The sequence below is a fragment of the Triturus cristatus genome, chromosome 10, assembly GCF_964204655.1.
Source record: "Triturus cristatus chromosome 10, aTriCri1.1, whole genome shotgun sequence".
Classification (NCBI taxonomy): Eukaryota; Metazoa; Chordata; class Amphibia; order Caudata; family Salamandridae; genus Triturus; species Triturus cristatus.
The window spans coordinates 246,789,174-246,809,812 of NC_140593.1; the positions used below are offsets into that span (position 1 = coordinate 246,789,174).

A 20,639-nucleotide genomic window follows, 5' to 3' on the forward strand; every position below is an offset into this window, starting at 1 on the left:
AGATGGCAGAATCCAGGTACTGAGGGTCAAGGTTTTTGAAGCCTTCTGTCCCTGAGGCTCAAGCAAGGAGGTCAGCCAATTAGCCCTAGGAGTCACTCTGGTTGTCCTGGGTTCAACACATGTAAGTCCAGTCCTTCTCATCTAGGCAAGAGGGCAGCAGGAAGTAGGGCAGCAGTCCTGTAGAGTGACAGACCTTTCAGCAGCACAGCAGTCGCTCTTCCTGGCAGAAAATCCACAGGTCCAGGAGTGTACTTAAACGTTGGTGTCTGAGGTCCAGTAATTATACCCAGTTGTGCCTTTGAAGTGGGGGAGAAGCTTCTAGAGGCTTGCCTTTGAAGGCTCCAGGCTAACAACTTGTGTGGAGGAAGGACACAGCCTATTCAAGTGTAAGTGGAGCTGTGCCCTGCTCCTGCCTCCCATCCTGCCAGTAAAGACCCATCCAGACACACCTAAGCCCCCTATTGTGTGTGGCTGAATAGGAGGAATGCACACAGTTCAACTGTCAACTACACCCCCTCATGTGACCCAGAGACAGGCTGTAGGCACCAAATGGCTAAGGCAAGAAGATTTTTTTTATCAAAAAACAAAGAGAGAAGGAGGATTGGGCTAGGTTCACCCTCCTGTGTGTTTAGAGTACTGCAACAAAATCCATAAATAATGGATTATAAGAACCTAGCCAGGGAGAAATTGTGTGTTCGCCAAATTTGGGTGAACCTCAACTGTCAATAGAAAAGAGAAACGTTCTTTTCTTGAGTCCCCTCACTCACCCAGGGTTGCCCCTAGGTGACATGCTTCATCATTGGGGCCATCCCAAACATCTACTGCTTGGGGCTTGCTGCAACTTGCGAAGTTACGTAGGAGCACTTGTTATGTGAATATATGTGTAGTGCAGTGTAGGGGGAGTGGTGTTTGTGCTAGTTAAAAATACCTAACTAGTGAGCTGATCCTTTTATTCCTGCTCCTAGCTGGTAAGGATAAAAAAGGTTTAATAAAAGGAAAAATAACTGTTATGTAGTTATAATCCCTAGTATTTTGTCAACATGTTTCGAGGTGTCCCATAACCTCTTCTTCAGGACAACAAGGGGGCCAGCCCCATGTGTACCACTCCATGTAGAACCTAAATTAAGGTGAAATAACAAAATATGACATGCACACCTATTGTGTGCGCACTGTTGTCATACATACGGTTGACTCTGAACACGTAGTATTTACTACACATATATTCACATAATAAGTGCGCCTACGTAACTTCTCAAGTCGCAGCACGCCCCAAGCAGTAGATGCTTGGGATGGCCCCAGTGATGAAGCATGTCACCTAGGGGCAACCCTGGGTGAGTGAGGGGACTCAAGAAAAGAAAGTTTCTCTTTTCTATTGACAGTTGAGGTTCACCCAAATTTGGAAAACCCACAATTTCTCCCTGGCTAGGTTCTTATAATCCATTATTTATGGATTTGTTTGCTGTACTCTAAGGCAAGAAACTGACAACATTCTAAAAGTGGCATTTTAAAAATTGTAATTTAAAATCCAACTTCACTGTAAGTTAGGATTTTTCATTACAATTCCAAAGACACCAAACATGAATTGGTTACCTGCTCCCATTTGGAAATCACAGCTTATTAAATGTAATATTTATTGAATGTAATAAGATAACTCCAATGTTATCCTATGGGAGAGGTAAGCTTTGCATGAGTGAAAAACTAATTTAAGAGTTTTATTCTACCAGGACATGTAAAACTAGAAAGCACATGTCCTACATTTTAGATACATTATATCCAGGGCCTACCCTAGGATTGACCTGTATGTATTAAAAAGGAAAGTTTGGGCCTGGAACAAGGTTTATTTTTGCCAGGTTGAAATGGCATTATAACACTGCTCCTATAGGCTATATTGACAGGGATGAGACATGCGTAAAATGCTACTTAAATGGGTAGGACAACCAGTGCTGCATTCTTATTAGGTGTATTTAATGTACAGGCCACTTTACTAGGGACTTTCACGGAAATTTAAATATGTCAATTGTGTATAAGCCAATTCTGCCATGGTTCAAGGAGACAGCACAAACACTTTAGCACTGGTTAGTAGTGCTAAAGTGTGCAGAGTTCTTAAGTCAGCAAAAAGACAATCAGCCAACAGCAGGGTTGAAGGCATAAAGTTAGATGACGACCCTGCAGAAAGGGCCAACACGACCCCCTCCAGCATAAAAAACCAGGGTAGACTAATCTGAACCTTGAAGTGCTTCCATGCTTAGGAAATAAAACATGGATGAAGGCCCTGTTCTGCAGGGGCACTTCTCAGTTCTCTGCCTCTCTGAACTCAGTTGGATCTAGTCTCTCTTGAGCCACTGAACTCAAACTTGGGGAACCCTTCTCCTCACCTGTTGACCCCATCTGTAAAACAGCTAACCTTAACTTGCTCACAGATGCATCCCAGTAGGCAGACAATACCACCATGGCCAATAAAGTGGTGTGGCCAATTCTGCCCCTTGAATCAGATTTCTGTCCCCAACCCAAGGAAACCTCTGCCCATAAGGACAGCAACCAACAAAGGCCACTGATAGCTGTCAATGTTAAGAGCCAATCCCCAAGCTATCCAGGATTCCCTGACCTCAGGTGTCTCAGAGTGGGGGAAGGTAGTCCCGGGTGTTCTGCAATACAGTTCTACTGTATTTCCCACCAGTCCAGGGGTGGTAGCCTGAGTCTGGCCACTCAGTCCAGAGTACGTACCCTGAGGCTGAAGAGGTGAGGGGGGAGAGTTCTCCTTCAACCTGCCCACCAATTTGTGGTCCTGTACCTTTCACTTGGGAGTGGCACTCTGAGGAAAACTGAACTATCAGGGTGCCACGGCCGGCTGATCTTCTCAGTGGTTCTGACACCAGGGGCAGCTCATTCTTCAGAATGCATTCTATGGGTAACTTCGGACTGACTATGACCATACACTGGGTCACTTCCCCATCCTACTCCTGGGATACCAGGGCCATAGGGCAGAAAAAGTCCTGCCCATGGGCCTGAGTTACCCTACACATCTGGCCAATGTACTGCTCAAGAGAGACTAGCCTTTCCACTATCATAGTCTGGCTAGCCCAGTGTCCCTCAGAGCAGTGACAGTGATCCCATTTCAGCCAGTAGGTATTTTTTAGGAGAGACAGAGTCCCTCTACTTGTGCCCTAGCTGAGAACAATCAAGGCAGTGGGGTTGGAAATGGGACTCCCTGGGCCACAACCCAGTAGAACCTCCTCCCTGTTTCTCAGACGTGGCATGTGAACCCTTTCCACTCCTCTTATTCCGGGGCCTGTCTGTGTCTTCCTTGACCTCCCTGTGTCTTCCTTGACCTCCCTCTCACTCTACTTGAGGGAGCCGGAACCATTCATCTTAGGGTCACTCCCAGGTACGTTCTTAGGGATCCTGGTGCTGATTCAGTGGTCCACCTCCTAAGCAAGCTCCCTGAGACCACTGAGCTTACTATCGATCAGGTGTTGGCACAGTTCTGGAAAACAAATACTGAACATGTGCTCTCTCACAATCAAACTGTACATCCCCTGATTAGCCTTTGCTTCACTGCCCTTCACCCAACCATGCAGTGCCCTGCAAAAGGAGTCCAAATAATCCACCCAGGGCTGTTGGCCCAGCTTATGGCTGTCCATAAAATTCTGCTGGTACTTCTCTGGGGTGAGACCATACTTTCTGACAAGGGTGTCCGTCATGGGGGGGACACCTCATCCTGCCTCCCTTATCTTGGGCCAGTAGAGCGTCCCTCCCCTCACTAGAGATGTAATTCCAGAGGCTAGTCCCCCAGTACTCCTGAGGGGTGCATCTGTAAAGCCACTTCATATGGAACCTCTTGTCTCCAGAGGACACTGCAGGTATGCTGCCACCATCACTGATAGACTCTGCCTGTCCGGCCTCGATGTCAAGCTCCTTAAGACAGTTCATGAGCCTAAATCAATTTACTCTCCTCTATGGCCAGTTGTGCCCTGGCTAAGGCCCTCTCAGCCTCAGCCTTCTTTTGTTCTGCCTCCATGTCCAGTTTCTTTCTCCTCCATCTGCAGCCTAAACTTTCTCTCCGCCTTCCTGTCTACCAATGTCTGTGGGGACAGGCCTCGAGAAGACACACTGCTCTCTTCTCTGGCATGAAGTTCCAACTGTATATCAGGCAGATCCTCTCCTGGCCTTTCCACCTCATCATACCATTCTGTGGCTGCAACCAATGACTACGGCACCTTTTGAGTTGGACCAGTGTAGGCATCCATATTGGCCAGCTCAAACTCCATTCTTGCATGTGCAGTTGAAGGCACAACAGTCAAGGTGAAGATTTAAAGAAACAAAAATGCCAATCAAGGAGAATTTAGGGCTCAATTTGGTCTCAGATATGGGATGGTAGTGTACCACAAATTCACTGTTTGGCACTGCACAAACACAAGTCCAAATCCTTGCTTCTGATCACCAATGTAAGAAATTGGGTCATTGGTTAACTGGGGTGTGACCCAGGTCAAGCAGCAACCACAATCCTTGTGAGATTGAGGCACACGCCAATCCTAAATTAACTGGTAGCTTGGCACAGAGCAGTCAGGCTTAACTTAGAGGAAATGTGTAAAGTATTTGTGCAACATTTCATACAGTAGCCCATTTAGGCCGCTGAACAAAGTACCTTAAATCCTGGTTTGCAGAGCGTTGTGAGGATCCACGTCAAAGAGGCGTAACTGAGCCAAGGTGATGTGTCGGGTTCGAGGTGCGGCAGGGGCTGCGATAAGAGGTCCTGCTTCGTTGTTGAGAATCCCATTTATGAGATTTTGCGATGCAAAGTCCAGCGTGGACAATTCAGCTCACAGTCGGAGTGATGTGCGGGTTCTGAAGAGCTGTGCGGCTGCGATGCAAAGTCCAGCATCGTCGCCAAAGCTGCTGTCAATGAGGGATGCGAAGGCCTCCACCGAGGATGCAGGACGCAGTGGTGGTTCCTCAGAGACCATGGGCTGCGAAGGCAATGCAGGGTTTTGTGACAAGTCGAACCCATGCAGCTGTGGCGATACAGCAGTTCTACTCAAGGCTGTGCCATGCAGCAGATGAGATGCGTCGGTACAGCTGGGTCTAAAGAGGCTGGCATAGCACCTAAGTCCCACTTCCAAGGCTCCAGGAGTGGGGTAGCAACACTTAGCAGGGTAGACTGACAGATGATAGAGCCCAGGTGCTGGAAGTTGAGGTTGTTGGAGACTTATGTCCCTGAGGCTGAAGTCAGGAGGCCAGCTAATCAGTCCTTGGAGTCACTCTGGGGTCCTGGGTTCAATAGATGTGGGTCCAGTCCTTCTAACCCAGGCAGGAGGGCAGGAGGCAGCACGTCCACACAGCAGGGAAGCAGTCCTAAAGAGCAGCAGCCCAGTAGAGTGGCAGTCCATTCAGAAGCACAGCAGTCTTTCTTCCTAGCAAAGTATCCACATGTACAGAAATGCACTGAAGAACTGGTGTCTGAGGTGCAGTATATGTACCCAGTTGTGCCTTTGAAGTCGGGAGAAGCTTCTAGAGGCTCGCATTTGAAGTGCACCCATGCCCTGCCTTCCTCTTCTTGGCTCAAGAGTAATTACACGGGGTATATAGCCCTTTGTGTGGAGGCAGGTCACAGCCTATTCATGTGTAAGTAGTGCTGCGCCCAGATCCTCCCTCCCATTCTGCTGGCCCATCCAGGCACACCTAAGCTCCGTATTGTGTGTGACTGTCTAGGAGAATACACAAATCCCAACTGTCAACTACACCCTGTCATGTGACCCAGGGATAGGCTGCAGGCACCAAATAGCTAAGGTGGTAAAATACCAGCTTTCTAAAAGTGGTATTTTTAAAATTGTATTTTAAAATCTGACTTCCCCATAACTTAGGATTTTTCTTTACAGTTCCAAAAACACCAAACATGAACTGGTTACCTACACCCATTTGGAAATTACAACTTTTCAAATGTAATAAGGTAACTCCAATGTGAGTCAGAAAGGCTAAAACATCTTTTAGGCTGTCGGTGAAACTATTGAATACAACAGAATTAAAAAAATATTAGCAAACACTTGCATAAAGTGATTTGAATTGTTATGTGTGGATTGCATGGCCCACTTTATGGCCCCTTTCGATGAAGGTATAGTAGGGTTAATGCTTATTGTACGTGCCAATCAACCTGGTATAAGTGAGGGCTTATAATGCCATCTTTGTACTGCTGTACTATCAGCAGTGTGTGTGTACTAGCACCATCAGCAGTGCTTAATTTATAAAAGTATGAGTTCTGGTGCCCAAAGCTCTGCTCAGAAGCCCATATCCGGTGTTATTAAACAGGCCTTTTTAATCCACTACCAGACACTGTCTTACCCTTGATTTCACTCTTGCCGGTTCCTGCTTCCTCCCTTTGGGATGGTTTTTCTGTCAAGTCTCTTCCGCCTTCTTTCCTGCTTGTTCGGTTTTCTCTCTGTTTCTCCAGGTCTTTATCTTATGAGGGAAAATAAGTGCTGGTTCCCAAGTAATGAGGCTCATATTAAGCACTGGCCGCCAGTGTTGTCATTTGCTGGGATGTGACTATGTGAACTGTTTCCATACTCAGCACTCTGACCAATTTCACCACCTTTGTTGACTTGCACTGCTAGAATAGATTGTGGGTTACAGATACATTTAAGACCAACCATTTGTTGTTTCTGTATTGGTGGTGTGACTGGTAGGTACTTAAGAGGCTTCATGAGACCATGATGCTCTATGAAATGACTTTGTTACCACTTTGGGCCCCAGCTTTGACAGCCTCCAGTGGCAGTATTCTGCAACCCCTCCATTTTACTAATACTGAGGGCAGACACTGACAGCTCTGCTTTCTCCGATTATGCTAGCAGTATAAATGAATCACTCCTCTACAGCGGCCAGTGGTTATCCATACATGGGGGGTCTATATATGAACAAAAAGTATTGTTCCCATATACCAGTTTTTTTAATGATCTTAACTATAACATATTGCACATGGTTGTGTCTCTTCTTTAGGCACTGTTTACTGAACGTTGCTGAATTTGGCTGGAATAGTCCAATTTGAAAAAGAACCGTGGACTAGAGTGGCTGACATTTGAACTTCTCACCATGTCTTCGTCGCCTATGAGCTCCACGGAAGAGTCAGGTTAGCCTTATGGACATGTATCTCTTATGACATTTGAATCATTTCCGAGTTTGTGTCTGTAAACTAAATATCTTCTATCTCTCTATAACCAATGCAGATATTGTTGATCACAGGGTGATGCAGTGTGCCCGCCACTCATATTATTGCAATGATGTAACTAAAAAACAATGAAGTATGTGGCTTTTCCATTTCTTCCACTGTTTTTTAATGGAAAAAAAACCTAGCACTTAGTATTTTTTGAAACATTTTCGCTTAAAAATATTAAGGGCCTGAATTAGGTTTGATGGATGCGTTACTCCTTCCAAACGTGACAGATATCCCATGCACCTTACAGAATTGAATAATTTTCTACGGCACTTGTAATAAGGCAGACGTGATATATGTTATGCAAGACTATGAATCTTTTTTTTTTGCTGTCAAAAAGCAATGACGTGTTATTCAAATTAATGCACACATTGATTTACATAGTTGTGACCAAGTGCACACACTTATGTTCTAAAAGACATAATGTATCTTAAAGCAAATATTTTGCTGTATAAAGTTTCATCCCACCCTTGTTCGTAGCTTTCTAAAAGTTTTAAATTGGCTATTGGCCGTCACATGTGAATTGACCTATGAGATTATTTCATAACCAGTTACAATCTCCCAAAGGCTGTTACAGGAAGGTTTTTTTAAAAACATTTTCTTTATTGTTTTCAGTAAATAAACAGCAGTCATTTACAGTCATATACCAAGTAGTCTGTGCATTACATATTCTGTTACAGTTTAATGGTCAGGAGGGTTTGTGCCAGATGCATGCCCTCCACTGACGAGCACAGCTCTCAGTACATTATGCTCTTTATTGCCGTGCTTTGGAATGATTGTGTTGCGCCTATATTGATTTATGATGATAATTGATTTGAAACACTTCTGATGTTTTTGTGGGTCTAGGTTACTCATTTATATATACTGTGTATAGTACCACGATCTCTAACCTCCAGTTTTCTTGCATTTTTATAGAATTCACTTTTGTTAGTGCTACCTTTGGATTTCAAAATTTCAGCACTGTACTGGGCGAATGATAGAAGGTTTACATACCCCACACTTTTAGTTAAATTAACTGAGTGAACGTCTTATACTGAGGCAAAAGGAAAGTCGGTACCCGAAAGGCCTTGATGACAAAAATGTGTATAAGAGGTTACTGGGAAGACTGACTGTATGTACTCAAAAGAACAGTCTCAAAGCCCCGTGTCTCACATGTTACATAGGGTTGGTCAGTAGAAAGCTGAACTCATTTTACAATTTCCCTTTCCCAGTAAATCTAAGTAGCCCGGAAATAGGCGGGGACATCTGCAAACAACAAAACGTTTCATACTAAAGTTGGCCTACATTAAAGCAAGGAACGATTTTAAAGGTAAACTGGCTTCTACCAACCCGGCTGGGGAGTAAATATACTTTTACATTCTGCACCTTCTAAGGAGGCTGGTTTTGCATCTCTTTCTCAAATAAATGGAAGGGATTGTATACACAACTCTCTGGACACTGGTGCAGACATCAAAACGCTTCCCACTTAGGATCCAAACGAATACAACACTGCCACTGTCTCTACAGACCCATGCCGGTACTCACCCCTCCATTCACAGACCCATACAGGCACTCAGAGACCAACTCACACACCCACATAGGCCCTCATACACCCACTTATAGACCCACACACCCACTCACAGACCCACACATGCACTCTCACACCCACTAACAGAACCACACAGGCACTCACAGACCCACTTAGAAATCCACGCAGTCACTGACAGACCTACTCACACACCCACACAGGTACTCACAGACCCACTCACAGACATATGCAGGTACTCACACACCCACTCACAGAACCACATAGGTAGTTACAGACCCACTTACAGACCCGCACACCAACTCACAGATCCACACAAACTTGTTTAATTACATATACAAAAACATTATATATCTTACATTAAGAGCATTTTGACTTTTAAAACATATATTAGGTATATGTATATATTTTTTAATGTCTACAGTTTAAACAAATTTAAAATATTAAAAAGCTAATTAAATTTTAGTATACTTAGTACTAAAAGTAAACACTAGAAATTTAACTAAACAAAAATGAAACATTACAGGGGCCTTCTACTTTGAAAATAGAATTTGAAAAACCTTTGAAAATCAATGAAACAAAAAACCAAAGGCTACATGGATATTAAAGTTAGGTAATAGAATTTGAAAACCTTAGAAATGTACTGCAAAAATCCAAGATTACGGTGACTTTGTAGTTAGGCTCAAATTTCACTTGTAGAAAACCATAGAAATGTAGGTGTTATAGTTACCTGACCTAACTATAACGTATGCCCCCGCAATGCACTGCTTATGACCTCGCATACTACATCACTCATGACATGGTCAGTGACATCACTGATGGCATCTCAAATGACATCACTGATGACATCCATAGAACCACTCACACACCAATCCACACACCCATACAACCTCTCAAACTCCCACTCACACACCTATACAACCACTCACCTTTCCTTACACATCCACAGAGCCACTCACATGCCAACTCATTCTCACATACTGCCACTCACTTACCCATACAAATAGGACTAAATGTTGACACTGCACTGACCAGTGCCAACATTTAGTCCTATTTCTATGTCAATGGTTGTCCCCATTTTTGTTCTGAAAATCTGTCAAATCCCATATAGTAGAAGAAAAATACATGATTCGCTCCTTAGCAGTTGAACTGAGTAGAGCAGGGGATGGTCTGAAAAGAGCTATTGGTTGCTACATCTATTTTCAATATGACACAAACTACCCTAATGCTTGACAGAAGTCTTCTGCTTGGTTTAGACCCTGATATATCTAAGATCTTAGGAAGACATTTAGAATTTCGAAAAGACCTCATCCACCAAACTCACTGTTGTTGCACTCTATTTAGTGCTGAAGTAAGTGAAGTGGTAAGCTTCTTCCAGTAACTTACGCCTGAGATTCTTTTCCTCAGTTAAAATCTTTGACCAACAGCGCGTTTGTCACAGGTCCGATGGCCAATGTAGACTGGAAATATGGTCTGGGATCTATCGACTGGGGGTCGAGGCTATAGCCTCCCCTGACAGCCAGCTGGTGGACTGTCTGCCATACTTCAAATTGAATTTCCAGGCTTTGTTTGGGCCTTGGCTGGATTTGGTGTTGTGCTGGTGCTGTTTCTGATCTGACTGACTATGATTTGGGAGTCTACCCGGGCAAAGGGGGACAGCTGCCTAGTATCTTAGAATGGGTTCCTGAAGATACAGGAAGGGCCGGGAGAACCTAAACGCACTCCAAATCTAATGGATCCATAATATCCCACTAGTCTTTTCAGACTGAGTGAAGTAATACATTTAAAACATTTAAAATTCTAAATAAAAAAGGGATCGGATTTAATTTTAAAATATTTTGGAATAAAGAAACCTTGTTTAGGGATGTATAAAGGGATTTTCCCTGAGATAGCTCAGTGCACGAAGCAAAATATATGGTGTCACCTGTTTAGTCTGCAAATTTTGAGAATTGGAAAATGATTCAAGTTCGACCTGGAAAAAAAACCTGGAAAAACAACTTGGCGTTGCAAAGGGTTATCTGTAATTTTATAATTTAAAAGCTTCACCAAAGTATGCAAGGTGAAAGGATATGAGTTTTTGAATGTGCTATTACTAGCATTTCAAATAATGTCTATTTTTATAGTAGATTTTACCTAATTAGAAAAAAGAAGGCATTGTGTTCCTGTTTCACCTGTCATTAAATTAAACCTGCAACCGCAAGGCTGCTCGCTCAGAAATCCTCTGAATAAGAGAGCTCAAGTGTCATGGTAATAAGTAGAGCTTGCCAGGGAGGTTTTTGTATTTGCACCCGAGAAACCAGGGAAGAAAATAATTATTTTACGTTGAATTCATAAAACAATTACAGATAATTGTCATAATTAGCATTTGTGCATGTCCAACAATGAAGCATACATAAAAGCTGCTATGAAATACACATTCTTTAAAAACATTTTTTGATGTGGTTTAAGAATGAAAATAATATGTACTTTGATTTAAGATTTCCTGATGATATGAGTCTGGTAAGTGTTGCAGGAAATGATTTTCTTTAGATGTGTTGACACATTCTAAATGATTAAGGTGAGGCGAGTTGTGCAGTATTTATCTGGCAAATAAAAAGAAATGTAGAAGTAGTACCGTGGTCTCTTTATTTCCAAGTCAAAGTCGGACTGGCCATATCAGCATTGGGCGTATCCCCGGGAGGCTGGAAGGGTGGGGTGCCAGTTTTGTTACTGGGGGCCGTTTTTGTAACAGTGCATCAGTTTTGAAAGCACCGCTGCAGAGTTATTCGTTTATCCAGTAGCTTACATACAACAATAAAATTATCAAGATACTTCTGGTGACTAATGTACCTGCTGGAGAGAGATAGAGTTTTGTCTGGTGGCAGTTTAGCAGCCGCGGTCGGTAGTAGGAGTAACTGCAGGGTGGTGACGTGGGGAGGGGGAGGGGCAGGGTGGGGGGTAGTAAACTATGGATTACGGAGGTTTACAGGTAAGTTAACATATAAATTAATAAAACAAATTTCGTTGCGTGCACTGCATCCCCAAATGGGATGCTGTGCACGCAACAAAATTTGTTTTATTAATTTATATGTTAACTTACCTGTAAACCTCCGTAATCCATAGTTTACTACCCCCCACCCTGCCCCTCCCCCTCCCCCATCACCGCCCTGCAGTTACTCCTACTACCGACCACGGATGCAGTTTAGACTCATTTAAGGTAGTGCAAAGGGTTAAAATGCCTGCTGCAAACTACATGTACCTTGCAGATGACAGAACTGTATTGTGCATAGCTTAGTAGGTTACTGCTTTTGTCTTAGAGACCTTTTTGTTACTTTGCAGTTCATAAGTTACAATCATAATCTAGCACAGTGAGATATGAAGTGAAGTGTCATCAAAGGGCTATATACAAACTGCATGGTACAGGTTAGAAAGTTATATATATTTTTCGAGTCTTTCATTATCCTACTATTGCTAAAAAAGTTTTTTTTTATTTGGTAGAAATAAATTCTATTAGTAATAAAGCCAACCCTAACCACTGTGCTACATTATGAACCCTGGGTTTGTGCTTCTCCACACCAAGCACTCCTAACAAAATGCCCACCAGTATGGATGACGTCAATCCTATTTCCCTTTGTATAATTTTCTATACACTGATTTACACATGTATTATTCACTGTTGTTGTATTTGTGAGTGATATAAAGTGCTCCGACACCCTAAACTGGTATGAGAGGTGCAAGAAAACAAATGAAATACTTGTGAGGGGGCCTGTGGAGAGATGAGAGGCTGTTGGCGGGGTGGTAGTGAGGGAATCATTGAAAAGCCCCAACAAAGATTGTTGAATCCTGGTGCACTCTAGCGTTTACTATGCTTTAAAAGCTAATACATAAAAATAAATAGTGAAACGTGTTGTAGAATGCGCCATGTTTGCCCCAGTTTTCTTGGGGTAGAACGCCCCCAAACCCTCTTCATAGTGGTCAGGCTCACTCGCTGCACTTACTATGCACTGTACGGGGCTGGTAAAGAATATTTGCCAGGGCTGCTTTGGGTTCCCAGTTCGGCCTTGTATCCAAGTTGTCAGCCGCGGCCCGTGGAGGGAGTTCCGTGGGGCGGTAAGGCGGGGCGGGGGAGGGGCAGGGTGGGGGGTTCTAAAAACCGAAATATGGATAATTGCAGGTAAGTAAACAAATTAATAAACAAAACGAATTTCGTAGCGTGCTCTGCATCGCAAAATGCGATGCTAAGTGCGCTACGAAATTCGTTTTATTTATTTAATTGTTTACTTACCTGCAATTATCCATATTCCGGTTTTTAGAACCCCCCACCCTCCCCCGCCCCGCCTTACCGCCCCACGGAACTCCCTCCACGGACCGCGGCTGCAAGTTGTATCATTTGACACAGCATGGACTCGTATTACTTGAGACTGACATCACAAATGCAAAAACAATCACTAGAAAATATCTGGTTTCCAAAGTCAATGGAGTTCATGCAAATATTATGGTTTATTTTGAGAATAACAGCATAAGTGAGTTTAAGGAGAGAAAGAAAAGAAGGGCAATGGCAGGTTTAAAAAGAGAGCATGTTTTTGTATTTCAAAGAACTAGTGTATAACCAAATAACTGAAAATGAAGGAGAATATGTGGTTAGACTTGCTCACTGATTTTTTTAGACCTGAGCAGAATAATTAATTTCGCTTGCAGGATCAGAGGAGTTTGGTAATTCCGCGTTACTCTTCTAACGTGGATTTACTTTTGAATTCTGCCGCTCGGCCGGCAGAATTAATTTGCAGTAATTTTTTTGTTTCTAAGAGGGCTGGAAGAGGGAGCAGTATATCTATGTTTAAAAATCATTGTAGATCAAAGGCGCCCTTACATACTCTGAAGTAATTAGTGTTTATACATAGAGGGACTGCTCCCTTTTTCCGTCCTGTTTAAAAATCACTGCAGTGCATACCTCTCAGCGCCCTTACATACTCTGCAGTACTTACTGCAGAGTATGTAATCGTGTCGAGGGGTATGCACTACAGAGTAATATGCAGTGGTTTCTAAAGTTTAGAAACCGCTACATACCACTCGGCAGCAGAACGCTTAATCTGCAGTAATCCCTGCATATAGTATTTAAAGACGCAGATGGTGTTTGGCTGTGCTATTTTCTAAGTGCAAAATGTATCCTCACATTCGTTTTTCGACATGAGGGCGCACTTTGCACTAGGAAAATAACGCCAAATGCCCACAGCAGAGTCAAATTCCACCAATTGCGCCACCCCTAGTTTCCTTTTGGTGAAAATTAAATAAACATTTAGGGGGTAATTAGCATGGCGGGGGGACAAAGTCCGCACGCCATATCCCCGGGAAATGGGACCGTCCGCAATGCATGCGGCGGTCCCACACATACCATTAGGATGCGCCCGCCACACTGGCAGACGCATCCTGCATTCCTAACATTGCAGCAGGCGGTGCTGAAAGCACCGCCCGCCGCAATGCCAAAAATACAGGTTGTGCATTTCAATGCTCAACGTGACAGGTACCGCGCGGTGCCTGCCACATTGTACATTGAAATGCAGGGGAGTACTATAGGTACCCCCCATGTGCACCCCTCACCCCCCAGAATCCCTGGGGGCCTGCTACGGGCCCCCAATGTAGAAGTCCGCATGTGTGGAACGGCATAACCCCACATGTATTTTAATATGGATAGCGGTGTCTACCAGACACTGCCACCATATTAACAGCTTTTCCGCCCGGTCGACTCATCAACCAGGCAGAAAACCGGCGGACGGTCTTTCCGTCCGCCGGGGTCCCCCCCGCCATAGTAATATGGCAGGGGGAATTTACATGAGGGTGGGAGGAAATGTAGGGCGGATCGCCACCACCATGCGGGCAGTGGCAATCCGCCCGACATACTAATGGGCCCCTTAATCTTGTGTGTGCTATTTAGAAAGACGAGTTCATATGTTTTCATGCTATGGCAGAATGTTAGATGTTTAGGTATGCATTACTAATTAACATTACACTTGAACATGTATTGAAAAATGCATTATTTTTGTTTTTGTTGTGTTTTTCTAGCATCATTATATAGGGCAGCACATTATCTATACAAAGCAATCCTTTCGAGTTATATAAAAAACCTATCTATTTGACAGGTGAAAGTCTGGATGTTTGAGTTAACACTTATGCTGAAAATCAAATGAGGATATCTGTTATTTTTTCTAGCTGTTGATATTTCCCATTAAAAGACCTTGGACCATAGGAGATATTGGAACACATAAGCAAATTCTAGAGCTATGGGTGGGCTTTACCACATTATTTCCTAACTCAGGAGGGACCCCAAGTTAACATTTTATGTCATTCAGCATGTACCTGAGGTCAAACGTGATGATTTCACTTTCTCTAATATGTATGCAGTCATCAGTTACCTTAAATAAGCTCTTGGCTCAAACAAACTATTTCGGATGTATTCTAATTTTTCATTATTTTTTTTACTTTCACTTGTTCTTATTTATCTTGATTTCTTTTCATGCACTTTTTATGTTATCTGTGTATGTTGTTTTAATCTTTATTTCAAGTATTTTTTTCTTTGTTTTGGCTTTCTTCCCAATTGATATCACTTTATGATTTCCTTTATGTTACCTCTTTCTTTCTTTTCCTTTTTCTTTTACTCATGTTTTGAAGCTTGTTGTACTTTCTTTTCAGATTTTATTGGCTAATGTCTTCTCTATTGTTTCATATAATCTTAAAGATGGCAATTGCTATCGTATTAATGGACTATTTCAGACTGGATGCAGGAGGGTTTAGTCGTGAGGCTTGAGGCATTGATATTTCTTATGGTTTTGAGTTCTTGCTCGGGACTCATCATTGAGAAGGAGAAAATGACAGCCTGAATCTTGGAAGATGATATGAAATTGAAGGGTTATGATCCTAGGCGCTAAAAGTAGTGGTGCAGGGGTGCTGTAGCACCCCAGAAATAACCATGCTGGAGTTCAGAAAGGGGAATGAGCAATGAAGATGCCTTTAGAGTTTGACTTCATCTTATCATGTTTGTTGTGTGTGCAAATACAGAGGTCAACTGTCAGTCCATTACGTCTCTCCATATTTAGTGGTCATTTCAATGTAAAAAGTAGTGCCTGTTAACAGTGCACTAGTAGACATGCTTTAGTAAAATGTTTGTGACAGTGTGTTTCAAAATGCACCATGGGTTACATGCCACACTCCTACCACTCTCCTGCTGAATGGGTGTGGATCATTTGCAACACTCGTTCTTTGTGTAATGCTTGGTTTTTTCATAGTCACTCTGACTTGTGTGATGTGACACTGATAGAAGCACCCAAGTCCGAAAATTGTACTGGCACCACTGGGGGTGATGAGCCCAAGTTTCCTCTGAACGCAGGTCTGCATTTCACAATCTTGTTTGTGTGAAAATTGAAATTATTCATTGCCCACATTAGAAATCTGACTGTTCACTGTTTTTCTAATTAATGCTATATACATACTGTCTTGTGATTGATGGAAAACCTCTGAATTTACACCTTTGATGCAGAGAAAGGCATTGGTTTGCAAATAGACTTGTGTGGTCCACCTTTTCTATGGTGTTTAATTGTGTATGCTTTTTGCAATTTTGTGTAATTGCCTTACTGCCCAATTACAGGCAAGTTATGCAAAGCTTCATTCCAGAGAATGTATGTTTTTAGGGAGTTCCTTTCCCAAAGTGTATTTTAAACTATTGATAAAAGTGGGATTACTTTCTTTCTATTTCCCAAAAAGTGGCGTTCACTTTTTTGGTATGAAGAAACACAGCTGTTCACAACAATCTCACAATCTGTGTTGAGACCAGTTCTTGAGAACTAGGGCTATACTGCCAGAGAAGATGGGGAGATCCAAGTGCACCTCAATCATATTTTGCAATTGACCAGCAAGGAAAGTAAGCAGACCTCAGTACTATATAAAATAATAGAGTTAGGGACACTTGCTCAAAAAGAAATCTTCATTTAATATGTATTTTTCATACTCTTTACTACTCTTGAAACAATATTGGGCTTTCACTTGTATTGTCTCTTCCCCACGAGTAAACACAGTTTACAATGCCAAGGTTCATTCTGCAGATGAAGAACTCATGCCCAGCATATCAATAGAACATAAAAGAAATTGTAATGCAAATTGTGAACTTAAATATTAATTCCATATTTGGTTCAATTAAGTTTGCAGGGCCTGACCTCGTTGTCACAAATTTATTGACATGCTATTGCTATCAGATTTTCATAGGGAAAGTGTGTTCATTGGCAAGGCTATTGCAGAAAGTTCAAGTTAATGCTTTTGACTGCAGGAATCCATAAAGTGCTATTGTTTAGTGGCATACCAAGAGTAACATGCAGAACTGGCTCCAATTGCATAGTAACAACTCATTTTCCACTGGGATTTCACACACATATTCCATTGCTTTCAGTAGCTGAAATCTCTATATGTGAAAGTAAAAAGATCTGGGGTATTCTGTGGATGTCATTATTCTAATGGGGCTGATAACTATTGTTACCAGGCTTAACAGAATCCAGAGGCCACGTGTAATAAACGTCTTAATATGATCTTAGCAGCTGACTTTCAAGATGAGCATCAATTAGCATATTGCCACATTGTACAAACAACTCCCAGCTACAAATAATTTTTTGGGGGTTGGAAGTTTTTTTCGTACCAGAATCATAAGAAAGATCCCTGCATTGCTGGTGGTGTCCATAGACCCACTGAAACTCCTGCTTGTATCACAATCTTTGGATATCTTACGATCAGCCAACCCAAGGAAAATTTTAGATGTTCCTCACCATATTATGTGTGGAGCACTTCATCATTATGCATTACTCCTCTAGCAGGTAGACGTACGAAAATGGTTTTTGAGGGAGAATGCTAGTCCTTCCTAAGTGATAAGCCAAAAATCGTTTTGGGGTGAATACCTACGTTGAAAGGGTAAACCTAGGCTCAGCTCTCCTCAACTTTGGCACAGAATCGACATGCTTAACTTGAAGAAAAGCATGTACTTAGCAGTACCAAAACAATTATAATGTCAAAATACAACACAATAAAACCCCCAAAGCCAATTTCTAAAAATAGAGAATATTTTGACGCCAAGACAAACAAAATAATCCAATAAGGGGAACAGGAGAAATGATTTTGTTAAAGGTTAATTGTTAAAAACACTAAAAAATATAAAGCACCAATCAGAAGTCACTGTTCATGGATGAGCAGACTGAGACATGATTTCAGGCCAGCCTTGATGAAGCACAGCTTGGATACCCCAAGCAGATTGTCCTGTTTATCGTATGACTTAGACTCTGAATAGAAAGTAATGCAAGACTGCAGGCTGTATCTGGTAAAGTCATCTGAAGTTGCATAGCCATTGGATGAGCTCCCATTGAAGCTATTGGTTTTGGCAGGAAAAGTTCAGAGAGGGGAAATTCAAATTTCACGGCCACTAAAGGTCTCTCATTGGGCAGATACTTGTTGCACCTTCATCTCATCAAACTTTCTACCTCAGACTTAGGGGCCTATTAGGATGGCGGGCGGACCCTAGCGGTGCTGGGACCGGCCGCCAGTGGTGCAGCATCCTGCACCGGCAATTAGAATGCCACCCCCACGTGGCAGTGGCATCCCGCATACATTGCATTGTGGCGGGCAGTGCTGGTAGCAGCACCCGCCACAATGCAATATATGCATGTCGCGCATTTGCATGCACAACGTGGCAGGCACAGTGTGGTGCTTGCCACCTTGTGCATGCAAATGCAGGGGGGTACCATAGGTGCACCCCCAACACCCTGGGGACCCACAACGGACCCCTGACTGAGAAGACAGCGTGCCATTCCGTGGCAGCGTTAATGTAAAATTAAGGAAATAATACATATAATTAAAAAAAATTGTTAGAATTATTAGAAAATTTTGAAATGTAAGTATTACTTATAATGTAAAAAAAACTTAAACATACATATATATAAAATATATGTATTTACTTAATAATATTAGTAAATACATATTTTATTAAATTATAAATTGTTAGAAACATATTAAAAATTATAAATACATATATATACACATACACCAATAACATAAAAATAAAAATAAAATATATATATAATAAATTAAAATATTCAATGTTTTAATATTTTTTTTAAATACATTTTTACACTACATTAACTGAAACAGTAGAGAAAATATTGGATAGCGGAGGGGTAAAAGTTACTAATTCCACTCCAGTGAGTGCAACAGTAGGGAAAGTGTTGAATAGCGTAGGAGTAAAAATTACTATTCCCACTCCAGTGACAGCAACAGTAGGGAAAGTGTGGATAGCGGAGGGGTAAAAATTACTATTCCCACTCCAGAGAGTGCAACAGTAGGGAAAGTGCTGGATAGCATAGGGGTAAAAATTAGTATTCCAACTCCAGTGAGTGAAACAGTAGGGAAAGTGTTGGATAGCGTAGAGGTAAAAATTACTATTCCCACTCCAGAGAGTGCAACAGAGAGTGCAACAGTAGGGAATGTTTTGGATAGCATAGGGGTAAAAATTACTACTCCCACTCCAGGGAGTGCAACAGTAGGGAAAGTGTTGGATAGCATAGGGGTAAAAATTACTGTTCCCACTCCAGTATGTGCAACAGTAGGGAAAGTGTTGGCTAGTGGAGTGATCAAAATTACTATTCCCACTCCAGAAAGTGCAACAGTAGGGAAAGTGTTGGATAGCGTAGAGGTAAAAATTACAATTCCCACTCCAGAGAGTTCAACAGTAGGGAGAATGTTGGATAGCGGAGAGAAATAATTTACTATTCCCACTCCAGTACCTTTCACCATAGTCCCCTATAAATAACACCACCAATGTTGTAAAACATAACATTAATAACATAATTAATTAATAAATAATTAATGATTTAAAATTAACAAACAATTTAAAAACAATGAATAATAATTTAATTCACACAATTAACAGTATCCATTAATTTAAAATACATTTTATAATATATATATATTTTTAAATATAGAAATTAAATTACTTCCCAGTCTACTCCCCTATCAACACACAACCCGCTCTTAAAAAATCACACAAATAACATAATTAATAATCGATGAATCACTATTAATAACCAATCAATAAATAATTAACAATATATTAATTACCACAATTTACAATAGAAATGTTTTAAAACATAAATATTAAATAATAAAAAATATAAATGAATTAATTATTATTGAATTACTTCCCACCCTACTCCCCTATAAACCCACAACACGCTCCTAAAAAATAACATAATTTACATCTCTACCAATTAATTATTAATAATTAACTAACAATTAAGAACTAATTAATAATACATTATTTACCACATGTAACAATATAAAATAATAAATACTTAATTATTAATTAATAAAAATTATTAATTAATCAATTATATTTAAATTACTTCCCACCCTATTCCCCTATAAACCCACAGCCCGCTCCTAAAAAAATAACACAATTAAGATATTTACAAAATAATTAAGAATAATTAACAACCAATTAATAACTAATTGATAATAAATTAATTACCTCAATTAACAATTTAAAATATGAAATATATAAATGTGAATTATTTAACATTTGAATTAATTAAATATAATTAAATTACTTCCCACCCTATCCCCCTAAAAACCCACAACCCGCTACGGAATTAAAACCCAAAATTCAATTTCAAATAATGAATAATTTCTAAAAATTATTATTAAATTTACTATAATTAAATTACTTTCCACCCTATTCCCCTATAAACCCACAACCCGTTACGGAACTAAAACACAAAATTTTCTTTAAAAGAAATTAATTACTTCTAAAAATGTAATACATATATTCAAATAAAATACAATACTTAACCAAAAATATAGAACACATACATTTAAAATACATACTAAAATACACAACACTAATATAAA

General features: G+C 41.2%; 1 long non-coding RNA gene across 1 annotated transcript in view; it reads left to right on the forward strand.

The window, feature by feature from the left end:
- LOC146789273 (uncharacterized) overlaps positions 1-7,123 on the forward strand; it is a 473,794-nt gene extending 466,671 nt beyond the window's left edge. Inside the window, exon 3 of the long non-coding RNA XR_014970043.1 lies at positions 6,991-7,123. This is a non-coding gene — a long non-coding RNA (uncharacterized LOC146789273). The remainder of the gene's footprint in view (positions 1-6,990) is intronic.
- Positions 7,124-20,639: the final 13,516 nt, after the last annotated feature.